Raw genomic sequence first — 16,303 nt, 5'->3', positions numbered from 1 at the left:
GAACTAGCAATGAGTATGAGACGGATTGGGCTCTGATGGCCAATGGGCCTCAGAACGTTAATTTACAAAGACCGCTCAGGTTAAGTCTTTGACATGGAAGTAATGCCAGCCCATAAAGAATGCCTGCCCTATTTTTCCTGGCCTTGGAGACAATTTCCTGTTCGAGTGGTGTCAAGTTTTGATTTCAGACAAAGCCTTTGGCACTTCTAGCATTTCTGTGTTTTAGGGAGAGGATGTCACCGTTGCCTGGGATGGTAACTTCAGCTCAAAGAAATACCAAAATCTGTCTAAATGAAATTAAGTAACTGGAGTCAAAATATCTTTTAAAAATGTTAGAATTCCTGTGGTGATTCAGCAGTAGTGAATCTGACTAGAATCCATGAGGACGTGGGCTCGATCCCTGGCCTCGCTCAGTGGGCTGAGGATCTGGTATTGCTGTGAGCTGTGGTGTAGGTCACAGGCCCGGCTCGGATCCCATGTTGCTGTGGCTGTGGTGTAGGCTGGCAGCTGTAGCTCCAGTTCGACCCCTAGCCTGGGAACTTCCATGCCCTAAAAAGACACACACACAAAAAAGTCATGGTGAAGTTCTGGAGTTCCCGAAGTGACACAGTGGGTTAAGAATCTGACAGTAGTGTCTCAAGTCTCTGCAGAAGTTCAGGTTTGATCCCCAGCCCGGTGCAGTAGGTTAAAGGGTCCTGCATTGCTGCAGCTGTGGCATAGGTCGGAGCTGTGGTTTGGAATCAATCCCTGGTCCAGGAATTTCCATGTACCACAGGTGTGGCCATTAAAAAAAAAAGTGTCATTGTGGAGTTCTCCTGTGGTGCAGTGGGTGCTGGACCCAGTGTTGTCACTGCAGCTGCTTGGGTCACTGCTGCGGTGTAGGTTCAGTCCTTAGCCTGGAAACTTCTGCATGCTGTGGGCGTGGCCAAAAAAATGTTATGCACATCTGTGTATGTAGTTAGGGGAGGAAGAAGGTCGTTATGTTTATTTCTTTAGTGTGAAAAATTTGTTCCCCTTTTCTGTGAATGTTTTAGTGAAGGCTTAATAAGCAACACAAAATATATGAAATCAAATGACAAAGCCAAGCAAGTCAGTTTTAACCTGATGCAGACATCCTTAGGTGGCTAGTATATTGCAACCACTAGCAATTCTCAGGATGTTATGTTTATGAAATTAGGTGCTTAGTTGGGAAGGAGTTTTTTTTTTTTTTAAATTCAGGACTGCCATATAAAAGTTTCTATTGGTTTTTTGAACCCAAACAGGAGAATTTATTTCACTTTTGGGACACTTTTCTTTTTTAAAGTGGAATTTCTGGGGAGTTCCTGTCATGGCTCACCAGGTTAAGAACCCAGCTAGTATCCATAAGAATTTGGGTTCGCTACCTGGCCTTGCTTAGTGGGTTAAGGATCCAGTGTGGCTGTGGCTGTGGCTGTGGCTGTGGCTGGCAGCTGCTGCTCTGATTCAGCCCCTAGCCTGGAAACAGGTGCAGCCCTAAAAAAGAAAAAGAGTTAAAAATGGGTAAAATTAGAATTCATGTTCTAGCATTTTTAGTGCCACTAAAATTGTTGGTCTTTCCCACTGTAATTGGTGTAATTTTGGAATTCTGGAGTTTATACAAGTCTATAAATAAAAAATACTCTCTTCTGCCTTCATTTCATTGTGGTTAAAACGAGATAAATCCAGTTGAACTAGAACAATAAGACTATAATAATAGAATTCCTCTTTGGGGTGTTGCCTCAGAATCTGGGATTTGACCTTACCTGGAAAGAATTTTAGAACTAAAAATATCTTATGAATAAAAACAGAGAGCACACATTTTTGAAGGTATTTCAATCCCAGTGAAATTTGTAGGCATATTAACCTTACACAATTGGAGGTGTAATGGAGCAAACGCTTAGCACTGCGGTATTGAGGTGGTAATTCTAAGGGCACAGTAGCATAAAAACATTATAAAACACCTGGAAGACAATACACAGCAGTTTCTCTAAGAGGTATTTATCCCTGGGTCATCAAGCCCTAACATGTGTGGAAAAGTTGCATCTAAATGTAGGAATGAATTAAAGAAGAAAAAAAATTAGTTTTTTCAAAGAGCATTTTGGGACAAATGTTGTCACTAAATGGAGAAAAAACAATTATGACCAGATGATTCAGTTAAGATGGACTGCCTTTCTTTCTTTTCTTTTCTTTCTTTTCTTTTCCTTTCCTTTCCTTTCTCTTTCTTTCTTTCTCTCTTTCTTCCTTTCTTCCTTCCTTTCTTTCTTTCTTTCTTTCTTTCTTTCTTTCTTTCTTTCTTTCTTTCTTTCTTTCTTTCTTTCTTTTTCGTCTTTTTAGGGCCTCACCTGCAGCATATGGAGGTTCCCAGGCCAGGGGTCTAATTGGAGCTGTAGCTGCCAGCATACACCACAGCCACAGCAATGCAGGATCTGAGCCATGTCTGCAGCCCATACAACAGCTCATGGCAATGCTGGATCCTTAACCCACTGAGCGAGGCCAGGGATTGAACCCACATCCTAATGGATACTAGTCAGGCTCATTACTGCTGAGCTACAACAGGCACTTCCATATTTGGTCATTTTCCATTAGCCTTCCTGATAATTGACAAAACTCAAAGACTGTGGCTGGATCGATAGTTTAATGTCTACATGTCAGTAGCAGGGGAGATCGCTGAATGAAACCAGCCTCTCGGGTCTTGCCTCCGTGGTCCTGAGCATGAAGGACAAGCATTTGTTGAAGCAGGACTGACTCGTGTGCTTGGTACTGGCGTCAGGTCTCTGAATTTCAGGGGTGTAAGGAAAATGCCCTGCCAAATGCAGGAATCCCTCTGCCGGCAGCCCCAACAGCAGGTGGCAGCCTAGACTATGACTGAATTCCATAAAGACATGCTTCTAGTGAGAGTTCTACTGATGGATAGTTCTAGAGAGCAGGAACTTATTGCTTACATTAAACAGATTTCTGCTTTCCAGTGATTTTCCTGTATGCGTGTGCTGTCTTTTCTGGGCCACCATGGATCACTACGAGCCTTCACACTTGTCTTTCCCGAGTCTCTCTTACCCCCCAGAATCTACTTTTTGTGAGGTTGACATACCAGCTGGCTTTCTTGGGATGCACTCCTTGTGTATTTCTTCTCTGAGTCATTCGTGTAGAATGGGATCTCCGAGTTTTTTCTGGTCCTTGCAGAGAGGACAGGAATATATATCAACAGACCTGAGACTAAATTCACTTCGTAAAAAGTATCTGTGTCATTCTGTTGAATGAGAGTAATGAGAATGTACTGTATTCTCTCTTCGCTTCCCCAACAGATAAATTCTTTACTTTGTCCTCCGTGAGATATATCCTAGGTGTCTGACCTCTACCTTCAGGGCGTCCTTCTTTCTAGCTCCGGATTGGTTTTGTCCCCAGCAGGAGTTTTGAGAATAAGAGCAAGAAGCTATTGAACCTTTTCTTTTAAGGGCCACACCTGCAGCATATGGAAGTTCCCAGGCTAGGGGTCTAATAGGAGCTGTAGCAGCTGGCCTACACCATAGTCACAGCAATGCAGGATCCAAGCCGTGTCTTTGACCTACACCACAGCTCAGGGCAACACCAGATCCTTAACCTGCTGAGCGAGGCCAGGGATCAACCCCGCATCCTCATGGGTACTAAACTAGTTGGGTTTGTTTCTGCTGCGCTTCAAGGGGAACTCCCGAACCATTTTTCAAAAGAACAATGGGTGTGTCCTAGTGATGACCTCAGCTCCTGTTGAGAATTCATGGTGCCAGTCCTTGGGTGATGCACTACTAGTTAGCTGCCTTAACCCTGTGAACAGTTCCTTCATTAAATGCTTTTCAATTAAACTCTGTGCCACCATTTTCTACTGGGACACAGACTGATACAAGGAGCCTACAGGCACTAAAACACTGAGGAATTTTTCAGATGAACTGCATCAGACCAGATCTTCCTCTTTCTCTTTGTGTAGAACTATTTTTTTTTCCAACTCCCAAATACAGTATTTTGAACTTCGCTCTCAGGGAACTCTTTAGGTTGGTGTCAGCCAGTCATTTCAGAGTGTTGAGATCATTTGGCTCTTGATTTCATTAATAATCTTAGCCTTCTTTCTCAACTATTTGCCAACTGTGTACAGATTTTATTCCGATGTGCTCTCCAGCTCTATCCATGGAGAGGCAGTATAGCATCGTGAGGAAAAATAGACTGGAGTAGGTAGAGTTAGGTTTGAAATACTCACCATGAGACTTTAGAAAACTTAAACTTCACAAGCTTCAATTTCTTCATTTGTAAAATAAGCAGAATACTTGAACATTTTGGTGTGAGTTTTTAGCAGAATTGTCTCTAAAGCCCCTATATTCTGCTTGGCCCAAGAAATGCAAGCTATCCCCAAAAGCAATAATGGAAGTAAGTCTACCATTCATGATAGGAGCATAGAATGAGAAGGAAATGGAGTGTGTGTGTGTGTGTGTGTGTGTGTGTCTGTGTGTGTGTGTGTCAGAGTGGAGAGGGGAGCAGACAAGTGAACTGACCCTCAGACTTCCCACAGAGGGGAAATAATTTCATTGGGACCTGTAGTCATCTGACATGTCAGCAATTTGAACATTTCTTTTTGACTTTTGGCTTTGCTTCTCCAACTGTCTTTTGTCTTTTTGTTGTTGTTGCTGGTTTTTTTGGGGTTTTTTTGTTTGTTTGTTTTTGCTTTTTCTTTTCAGGTTGCACCCGTGGCATATGGACGTTCCTGGGCTGTGGGTGGAATCAGAGCTACAGCTGCTGCCCTACGCCACAGCCACAGTGACACTAGATCAGAGGCGTGTCTGCAACTTACACCACAGCTCATGGCAATGCTGGATCCTTAACCCACAAAGTGAGGCCAGGGATCAAACCCGCAGCCTCACAGATACGAGTCGGGTTCCTTACCGCTGAGCCTCAGTGGGAACTCCCCTCCAGCTGTCTTTGTTTATTGAGCTCTCTCTGCCTTCTCTCTTCTCTGCCCCAACCATCTCCTCCTTCCTGTAATTCAAACATTTTCCTTTCTTCAGTCAAGACATAGCTCTTTATTTATTAATCAGTTCTATGTTTTTGTTTTCTAATGTATTGCTTTCTGCTTTCATGTTTACTGATGCATTATTTCCGCTTTCCTAGGAGTAGTTTATCTCTTAGTATTTTCTGTTGAATACTTAATATATTTATTTTCATTCTGCTCTAGTTTTCATATGTGGTGCTTTTATTGTCACTACTTTCTAGATATCTTACAAACTTTACTTTGATTTCTTTTTGACACCCAAGAATTATTTGAGAAAGTTTTTAAGTTCCCATGGTGTAATTTCTAGTTTTATTGCACTATGAGCAGAGAATATTATATGCATTTATAATAACATTTATACCACATTTGTACTTTTTTTTTTACTTTGCTCATATTTTTTCAGGTGGTCTGAAAGTGGCCAGGTTTGGTCATATAAAAATTCAGAGTGTCCATTTTCTGGTTATAGGCTTTGCTGTACAGTTTTATGTATGTGTATTAGGGCTTTTGCATATGTTCTTTGTTGCCTCATTTCTTTATCATGAGATGAAAGTGTAGACTAAAATCTCATCATCATTTTTTTCCATATTTCTTTGCGTTTCCTGAAGCTTTATCTTCATGACATTTTTATGCGTTAAACATTGCCCATACAGTTTTTGTGCATAACATTTGGATTTTACTTTTTATTAAGAAGTAAAGTGCCTTTCCCTTTGATTCTGATCGGCCTGGTGTTAATAATAGTCCTAAACTTCCAGGGAGGAATTTAATTAGGAGTCAGCAGGATCTCAGGGTTGCTAATAGTGGTTCAGCACCACGGACAGCTATCCCTCTAGGAAACATCTTCACTGCCTTAAATATTATGAATCACAGAGCTAGAGAAGAGATATGATGGTGAGTCACCTTAAAATGATAAATTGATTTCTGGTCCTGCCTAAGATTTAACAGAAGGCTAATGGACCGTGAACATCCAGAAACTGTCCGTCGTAGGGAGGTCACTCCTCCTGTCTTCAGTCTTACTATCTCATTGGGCAAGATTATTCCTACGAAGGACACTGCCTCAAGCTATTTTGGCTGAGGCATGTTTCTAAAAAGGCATCCAACTCACTTCCCTTGTTGTAGTTCCTTGCTCGCCAACCATTATTCTGATTATAATTCAACATTGCATATAATTCCGTCTGCAGACAGAGAACATATTAGGCATGATAATGCCAACATTTCCACCCACATCATTGCAGACATCTCAGTATAATTTGGTACCTTGGCACCTTGGTTCTGTACATTATTTTCTGTGTGCTTAGGTAGCATAATGACCTCACTTCCAGAAATGCTCATTCTTTCTCAATTGTGGGTTAGTCAGCTTTTGCCTCTACCAGTTTTAGAGACAGGACTTGAGACTTTATGAAGTCACCACGATAGCTCTTGGGATGGTAACTTGCCAACCTACACGTTTATACTTCTGTGCACTTTCCAGTAAAAGCGTGGACCACGTGTGAGCAAGGGGGAAGTCCTGTGGCTCTCCACCCAATCCCCCACCCCCACCCCCAAGTCACACTGACTTATTAACCAATGCTCACTATCCCATGAAACTCTGCCACTGAATCTAGGTGTCTGGCATGATGCAATGATGTGAGGTTCAAGCAGTAATATTGGCATTCAACATCTCTTTGTTTATTTCCTGGGAGAAAAATTTTAGTTAAAGAAAAATATCTTTTGGAGTTCCCCACGTGGTTGAGCAGGTTATGTCCCAACTAGTATCCATGAGGATGCGGGTTCCATCTCCCTCATATCACTCAGTAGGTTAAGGATCTGGCATTGTCACGAGCTGTGTGGGTCACAGGTGCGGCTTGGATCTAGTGTTGCTGTGGCTGTGGTGTAGGCTGGCAGCTGAAGCTCTGATTGGCCCCCTAGCATGGGAACTTCCACATGCAGCAGGTGCAGCTCTAAAAAGCCATAAAAGGAAAAAAAAATAGAAAAGTATCTTTATTAACAACTGTTTATATTTGACTAAAGAAAAGCAAGCAAGCACTTAATTTATGAATTTGCTAATTGCTCTTCTCAACTGAGAACATTGGTGATGAATATTCGTCATTATTTTTCAGACTTTGCACAGAATAATCTCAAGGACTAAATGACATTATGCCTACCTGGGTGCCTGGGGAATGATTATAAAAGCAATTCTGGGGCTACTGAGGCTGTCACAGGGCATTTAGCTCTTTTGTCTGGTCCTTGGGAGCATTCCCCCCCCCCAATAAAGTAAAATAAAGTTGGTTCTTATTTATAACACATACATAAATACCTGAGGTTCATTTTTATTTGGATTTTAAAAAACCTATTCCTAGGAAGGCACATCAATGAATTTTTCTTAGGCTGATAGTAATTAGGCTGGCTCTGCTTTCTTTCTGAGACATTTCCTCCTGCCCGAAATAGGCCATCTCTCATTTTTTATGGAGATTTTCTTTACGAAGTCAAGTGGCTCCATTTAGTCTATTCCATTCAATGGTATTTACTTTTTAACTTTTTTTTTCCTTATCAAGTAGTCTTAATTGTAATCAACTCTTTTTTCCCCAGTACATTTTTTTTTCTACTGTGCAGCATGGTGACCCAGTTACACATACATGTATACATTCTTTTTTCTCCCATTATCAAGCTCCATCATAAGTGACTAGACATAGTTCCCAGTGCTACACAGCAGGATCTCATTGCTCCTCCAGTCCAAAGGCAATAGTCAATGGTATTTACTACACGCCGGTGTCGTAATAGTCATGAGGTTTCTCTTTGTCTGCTGCAGTTGGTCTCCTGATTGTAGCTGGAGGAATACAGTGGTCCAGGTAGGCGCCTGAGAGCACTTGTATGATCTTTCTAGAAAGGAGGTTCTTGGGTAATGAGGAATTCTTAAAAGCTGGAACGAGTCAGCAGCAATAGCAAAAAGGTAAAAGGTGAGGGCAGCCTATTCAAGAAGCACCTGGCCGACCAAGTGTCCTGAGGGAGACCCTGGTTTAGGAAGCACCTCGGGAGTCTCTTATGTCATATTAGGGTGCGATGGTAGCAGACTGGGGATCTGGGGGATTTAGCTGCTTAATTTCTTGCCTAAATTCTGGTTCAAACAATGACTAGCACTTCAGGGACTTCTGCTTCGGCCGCCATAGAGGGTATCCATCACATTTTGCCCTGAAATATCCATACAATTCCTTTTAGCACAGCAGTCTCCTTCATTAGGGATTCTTCACTGTGGGCAATTTTGTTGGTATGGACGTGACTTAGTTTTGGCTGCTTGGACGTTTTGAATGGGATTTTGAACAGTGAATGAGAGATGGGCAGGTGCAGGTGGACGAGAATGTTCCTGGGGCAGCCTATGTGTTCTGTTGCCCAGTCGTGAGGGGAGTCCCTTTGTTCTGACCTGTTGCCCAAATGCTGTTCTCCAACTCTTTTTTTTTTTTTTTTTTTTTTTTTGTCTTTTTGTCTTTTTGGGGCCGCACCCAAGGCATATGGAGGTTCCCAGGCGAGGGGTCTCATCAGAGCTGTAGCCACCAGCCTACACCAGAGCCACAGCAGCTTGGGATCCAAGCTGCGTCTGCAACCTACACCACAGCTCACGGCAACACCGGATCCTTAACCCACTGAGCAAGGCCAGGGACCAAACCCTCAACCTCATGGTTCCTTGTCAGATTCGCTAACCACTGTGCCACAACGGGAACTCCTGTTCTCCAACTCTTCATTACTTCTGTAGCTCTCCCTGCTCGTACTTTAAAATGAAATAAATCCAGAAGTTCCCCTTGTGGCTCAGCAGTAACAAATCTGATGAGTATCTGTGAGGTTGTGGGTTCAACCCTTGGCCCCACTCTGTGGGTTAAGGATCCGGCATTGCTGTGAGCTGTGGTGTAGGTCACGGACAAGGCGTGGATCTGGCGTTGCTGTGGCTGTGATGTAGACTGGCAGCTGCAGCTCTGATTCGAGCCCTAGCCTGGGAACCTCCATATGCCGCAGATGTGGTCCTTTAAAAAAAAAAAAAATCCCTTTTCATTAAATCTACCTAGAATACTCACACTGTCCTGCCTTACTTCAAGGGTGGTGTGGAAGTGAAATCCCACCATGTTTCTGGAAGGAGAACCAGCCCTGTTCACTGCCACAGTACCCACATACCGTGTGTTTATAGTGTGTCTTCTAGAGACTACTGTGTTCTCTTTGCATGATTTTCCCATATGCCCAGCAAGGAAGCTCTTAAGTGGAAAGAAATAGTTGTAAACTTCCTTTAAAAGATTTACTTTGTGAGTTCCCTTCATAGCGCAGCGGAAACAAATCCGACTAATATCCGTGATACTAGTTCGATCCCTGGCCTTGCTCAGTGGGTCAAGGATCCAGTGTTGCCGTGAGCTGTGGTGTGGGATGCTGACTCGTCTTGGATCCCTCGTTGCTGTGGCTGTGGTATAGGCTGGCAGCTGCAGCTCTGATTCAACCCCCTGCCTGAGAACCTCTGTATGCTGAGGGTGTGGCCCTAGAAAGCAAGAAATAAATAAATAAAAGATTTACTTTGTAATTCTGACATGGTGGGAACGTGGCGTTCTTCCTGATGGACTCAATTTCCTCAATCAATAAAATGAAATCCTGAGAAATGAGGTTAGAATTTGAATAACATATAGACCAAGGGAAATTTTTGAAAGATCTTTTAGATAAGTGAGAAAAACAACTGTGGCATGAACAAAATTCAATTCAATTATGTTATTACATAATTTGCAGGAAAGTGAGAACAAGTTGATAGCCAAGTCCATCCATCACCAAACAAGCAGTTGATCTGATTTTCTCCTGAACTGACCAAATAAAGCAGTTGTTTAAGTATCCTCTAAACATAGTCATGTTCCTTCAGAAAACAGCACTTGGCAGCTAGCATTAGTCCCGGAAACCAGGGTGTGTAGTTAGCACTTGGGGGTTTTGAGCTTGTGAAGGAAGAGCCCAAAAGGTGACACAAAGCAAGCATGGGGGCTCAGTAGGAAAATGGAACCTTGGACCCAAGTAGCATTTTGACCAGAGATGGCGCTAGTCTTCCTTATAACGTACCATCTGTTCAGTGGACAGCCTTGGAGTAAACATTCTTTTTTTTTTTTTTTTTAATGTTGTAATACATTTTATTGAAGTATAGTTAATTTACAAGGCTGTAAGAATTTCTGCTGTACAACAAAGTGATGACACACGTACACACGTGCCTTCTCTTTCAGATTCTTTTCCCCCCATAGATGATGACAGAATACTGAGTAGAGCTCCCTGGGCTCTGCAGCAGGTGCCTGTTGGCCAGTCATTCCATAGACCTCAGTGTGCATATACCAGTCCCAACCCTCAGTCCATCCTCCATCCCACCCCCACACCTGTCCCCTTTGGTGACCATAAGTTTTTCAAAGTCTATGAGTCTGTTTATGTTCTGCAAAGAAGTTCATGTATATCCTTTTTTTTTTTAGAGGAGTCCACATAGAAGTGATATCATTGTTTGTTTCTCATTTTCCTGCCCCCTGGTCCTGACGCACACATGCCCCCAGCTCAGGGGGTTGTCACTCCCATTGGCCCCTCTGCTTTTATCGGGGCTTGGTCTACCCCACAGTGTTTTCTTTAGAGACAGAATAAAATCCAGGTGTTTTCTTTAGAGGCAGAATAAAATCCAGCTCATCCCCACCCACTTAGCTCTCAAAACGTTTACCTGCTGTAACATTTCAAAACGTAAATAAAAGTAGGAATAATAAGTAAAACAAGCTTGCTTGCCCCCTAAGTCTGTGGTTTGATGTTCATCTTTTGAAAAATAAGTTTTGAGCACACCGTGGTGACTGCCAGAGGCTCTGATGAGTCCTGCTCTGCCAAGGCCAGCTCAGCAGGATGGGGCTGGAGAACGGGTGCCGTGGAACTTAAGGAAAAAAGTTAACATAAAACAAGACACAGAGACATTTATCTTAAATAAAAGTGGGAACTGGGAGACTCAAGGTCTCAGGGACCAAGAGCCCTGCCTCAAGAAACCACACCTTTTTTATTGTGCTCTTTAGATGAGATCAAATGAGGAGTGGCTATGGGTGGATGATGTAGGGTTTGTTTACTATTATATAAGTTCTTTTACTATTTTAAAAGCCACTTAGCTGGTAAAAGGTTAAACTCTTACTCTGGCCTCTAGGCACATAACAGTTCTTAAGCTTAAGTCATTTACCAGCACTGTGACTGTTTTTCAAGCAGGAAGATGGGATAAAGTAAAGAAGGACAAGATGGAGTTTTCAAAGAAACATGTCTTGCGACACTGCTCCAAGTGACAACGCAGTGCTGGCCGAACCTCCGAAGTTCGGGGTTCCTATTTGCCCTTCAGAATGGCTGCCTGAGGTCATTTATTGCTCAGCTTGGGAAGGTCATTCTTTATAACTCACGTGGTTGTACCTTGTGTATCTCTCCAACTGTCTTGCAGAGGGTACTGAGAAATTTCTTCCGATCATTTGTCCTCCGAACAGTGACTGGTGAAATCTCCCATTGGTGGAGTTCCCAGCATAGCTCAGTGGTAACGAACCTGACTAGCATCCATGAGGATACAGGTTCGATCCCTGGCCTTGCTGAGTGGGTTAAGCATCCGGCATTGCTGTGAGCTGTGGTGTAGGTCGCAGATGCAGCTTGGATCTGGTGTTGCTGTAACTGTGGGGTAGGCCAGCAGCTACAGCTCCAATTCGACCCCTAGCCTGGGAACTTCCATATGCCACAGGTGTGGCCCTAAAAAAAAAAAAGGGACAAAAAAAAAATCACCTATTCATTATTACTAAGCAGAAGAAAATGGACACGTTCTGAAGCACAGGACCCACCTCCCAGCCCACAGACACCTGCCTCTTCTTTCCTCTGGGGAGGTGATGGGCTGCCTCCCTTTCGTTTCATCAATCCTCTGACCATATCATCCCCGTGGAAATCTCAGTTTCTAGTCAACAAAGGATTCTCATAAGAGTGAGATCACTGTGAGTTTGTTTTTGTTTTTTTTTTCCACCTCACTGGCAGTTCGCATTTTCCTGGGGCTTATAAATCTCCCAGCATTTATTACACTTTCTGGTTTGATGTCGGCTTATTTGTGAAGCTGCCTGTCATCATGCTCAAAAGGGAAGGGGCTCACGAGCTAGCCAAGAGACGGGGCTTATTTCACCTATCCCTCCCCGCTAGCTTTGGGGCAGCAGGAAGCCCTGAGGCTCTGCAAATGAGCCCCTGCGGCATTTAGGGGGATCTCCCATTGCACGGCCCAGCCACGCTGAGCAACTACTAGGGCGGTGACGGGTGTTCATGCCTCCCCTGAATTGTTTGCCTGATTTGTCCTTGAGTGTCCTTGGAAGACTTGTCCACTGTGGTTTGGACACCCCGTTCTTCAGCTTGGCTCCAGATTGACTCTGGCCCTGACATTGAGCCGATGCTTTAGGCCAAGAAACACAGAGCCTTGGCAAAACGAGATGCTGGATGTTTCCTGTTGGGACTCAGGAAGGTACAGTAGTGTAGGCTGGTAGCTGTAGCTCTGATTAGACCCCTAGCCTGGGACAGAAAAAAAAAAAATGCCACAGGTGTGGCCCTAAAAAGACCAAAAAAAAAAAAAAAAAAAAAGACAGAGGTTTTAGAGATAATAAGAAGGCAAAATCAGTGGGACCTGAGTGGATGAGGAAATTGGGTAGAGAGGGGTGTTGGCGTTAAGAGATGAATCCTGGGGGCAGGGGAGATTAAATTTGGAAGGTAAGAATGATGAGTTTAGTTTTTTAAATGTTTGTGGGGGAGACATTCACATGGAGAATTCTCCTTTTTTTTTATGATACCATTAAAGTTTATTGAGCTGAATACAGTAGAATTGAAATTTCTTCTGTTTATTTTTTAATTAAAAATTTTTATTATAGCTGATTTACAATGTTCCTTTCCTTTAACTTCTGCTGTACAGCAAAGTGACCTAGTTATACGTACATATACATTCTTTTTCTCATATTATCTTCCATCATGTTCCACATGGAGAATTCTGATGGGCAATTTTACATAGAGGACAACATCTAAAGAGGTTGGAAGTGAACTTACAATACAATGGAAGCCATCAGTAATTGTCCATTTTGCTTTTTGGTTAAAGGTAGCATGCAGATAAGTCAGAGAACCAGAATTTTTTTTTTTTTTCTGTCCAGAGGTTATCACACAACCTACAGAACAGAACATAAACATGGATCTTGAAAATGAACTCTAAAGCTCTTAAGAGAACAAGGAAGATTGTGCTTGATGATTTATGAGGGGTGACATTTTAGAGCTGATTTCACGAGGGAATTCATTAAGCTGGTAGAGCGCCGTGCCGTTTTCACTGTAATGTTTCAGTATCTTTCCGTCTGATTTTTTAATTAGCAGAAGCAAATAAAGAGAGCTTCGTTTGAACTGGGAATTCACTCTGGTGTACTTCAGGTGACTTCAGATTTGTCCTGGTGCTGCCGTCCAAATAATCACAGTGCTTACCAACATAATGATGAATTTCCTGAGTAGTAAGTCTTTACCTGGTCTCGGTTTTTCTCCTACAAGGTTGGATAGGAAAATGGAAATAAGATCTTCTTGGTAGGTCTTCTTGATAGCCTCTGGGACAGCTGTCACTGTAAGGAGTCAGAAAAAATATGTTATCATTTCTTTTTCTTTTTTTTTTTTTCCTTTTTTTATCTTTGTAGGGCTGCACCTGCAGCGTATGGAAGTTTCCAGGATAGGGGTCGAATTGAAGCTGCAGCTGCCGGCCTACAGCAACGCTGGATCCTTAACCCACCGAGTGGGGCCAGGGTTTGAACCCGCATCCTCATGGACACTAGTTGGGTTCTACTGCTGAGCCACAACAGGAACTCCTGTAGTAATTTCTTTGTAGTGCCAGAAGAGACTTTAGAGTTTGTCTGCCCCTCCCCCTCGCCTTCATTCTCTCTCTCCCTCCCTCTCTTTCTCACACACACACTCAGATGCAGACACAAAGGATATTGATAAAAGCTTGTATTTGTTGAGCAGCTTTCATAGATCCAGCCCTACTCTAAATGTTTTACATATATTAGTTCATTTAACTAGCATCCATGAGGATGCGGGTTCGATCCCTGGCCCCACTCAATGGGTTAAGGATCTGGCATTTGCCCTGAGCTGTGGTGTAGGTCACAGATGTGGCTTGGATCCCAAGCTGTGGCTGTGGTATAGGCCAGCAGCTGCAGCTCCAATTTGACCCCTAGCCTGGGAACCTCCATATGCCAGGGGGGTGACCCTAAAACAAACAAACAAAAAAATGAGATCGAGCATGAAATAACATAGCCTTGCTAAAACGAAGTCTCTGTCTGTGTTTGCCCATCTCAGTAACTTAAATTTGGACCTGCTCTTCCCTCCATACTCCCATCAGCCTGCACATGCTGTTGCAGCATTCATGAGACATGCTGTGTTTATCAGGACATGTGTGTTCCTCTCTTAGGCTGAGTGCTCCTGGGGGACAGGGGAGTATCTTAGTCATCTGCTCTCCCCAGCTTCTGACTTAGTATCTGGATAATACTTGTTACTGGATAATAATTACTTGTTGGATGCATGGACAAAAGCAGGAAACATTTGCAGGAGATGTGGGTCTCAAGCCAGTCTCGGCCATTCTGCTTGGCCCCTAGGCCGTCTCTCTGCGATGAGCCCCACCTGAGCCTAAAGTCAAACTCCTGGAGAATGCCAGGCTTCCCCGGGCTCTGCAGACCAGACTCAGCGCAAGACTGGACAGCTCCTCCAGGCACATCCTGAGCTGACCTTGGTCGCCAGCAAAGCAGGGCTGAGCTCAGAGCAGGTGTAAGGGCGGCTGGCTCCCAAGCACACCTTCATTTCCGGGGCCGATCAGCTCCTGCCCCCAATACCATTGGATTTTCCACCATGAGATGCTAGAGCCATGTTTTCAAATACGGTTTCAAAGAGGCTTAAGTGCCTCCGAGGAGCCATGCGGTTTGTGATCCTATTCCTTCCCCATCCCCAAGCCCAGCCCCTGCCCCTCCCCACCCCAGGCTCCACTTCTTTAGCCAGAGTGGCTCCTATCTTACGATTTTTAAATTCTGATCATCCACCTGGGACTTCCTTAGGGGAAAAGTGACAGGATGCTCAGAATAATAGATGTTCAGGACTCCTGTTGTGGCTCAGCAGGTTAAGAACCTGACTAGTATCAGAGTTCCCATTGCGGCCCAGCAGGAACAAATCCGACTAGGAACCATGAGGTTGCGGGTTTGATCCCTGGCTTTGCTCAGTGGGTTAAGGATCTGGCATTGCCGTGAGCTGTGGTGTAGTCCTGCGGCTACAGCTCCGATTTGACCCCTAGCCTGGGAACCTCTGTATGCCACGGGTGTGGCTTTCAAAAAGACAAAAGACGAAAAAAAAAAAAGAACCTGACTAGTATCCATGAGGATGCAGGTTCAATTCCTGGCCTCTCTCAGTGGATTAAGGACCTAGTGTTGCTATGAGCTTCGGAGTAGGTCGCAGATGCAGCTAGGATCCTGTATTGCTGTGGCATAGGCCTGTAGATGCAGCTCCAATTCACCTCCTAGCCTGGGAACCTCCATATGCTGCAGATGTGGCCCTAAAAAGAAAAAAAAAAAAAAAAAAAGAAAAAAAAAAGCAGACATTCTTCATTGGCTGCTAACTACACTTTCATCTGTCCACCTTCATAAGAGCCCTCTGAGACAGGTATAAATATCCCCATTTTCAGTGGGTAAAACCAAGACTAGAGATTCATAAGTTTATGTCAGGCTCAAGTGTGCTTCAGTATATGGCCTGTACCCAGGCCTGAAATAAATAGGAATAAGGGAAGGAGAGAGGAGAGGAACAGACATTCTTGTCGACAAAAATAATTCTTTTAAACATTTTTTTTATTAACGTATGATTGACTTACAATGTTGTGTTAATTTCAGACGTACGGCCAAGTGAATCAGCGATACATACACGTATATCCATTCTTTCTCATATTCTTTTCCCATGTAGGTCTGCACAGAGTATGGAGTAGATTTCCCTGTTCTGTACAGAAGGTCCTTGTTGCTTACTGATTTTGTATACAGTAGGCGATCTATGCCAATCCCAATCTCTCGATTTATCCCTCTCCCCAAGTGTTTCCCCTTTGGTTACCATAAATTTGAATTTGAACTCTTTTAAGTCTGTTTCCATTTCATGACCAAGTGCCTCTGTATCATTTTTCATTAGACTCCACGTATAAGTGACCTCATATTTGTCTTTGTCCCTCACTTCATATGAGACTCTCTCGGTCCATCCATGCGGCTGCAAGTGGCATGATTTCATTCTTTTTATTAATTCTTTATCCAG

This window comes from Sus scrofa, chromosome 10, assembly GCF_000003025.6.
Source record: "Sus scrofa isolate TJ Tabasco breed Duroc chromosome 10, Sscrofa11.1, whole genome shotgun sequence".
Taxonomy (NCBI): Eukaryota; Metazoa; Chordata; class Mammalia; order Artiodactyla; family Suidae; genus Sus; species Sus scrofa.
The sequence above is the reverse complement of the archived record's forward strand: the minus strand, read 5'-3'. Positions refer to the sequence as shown.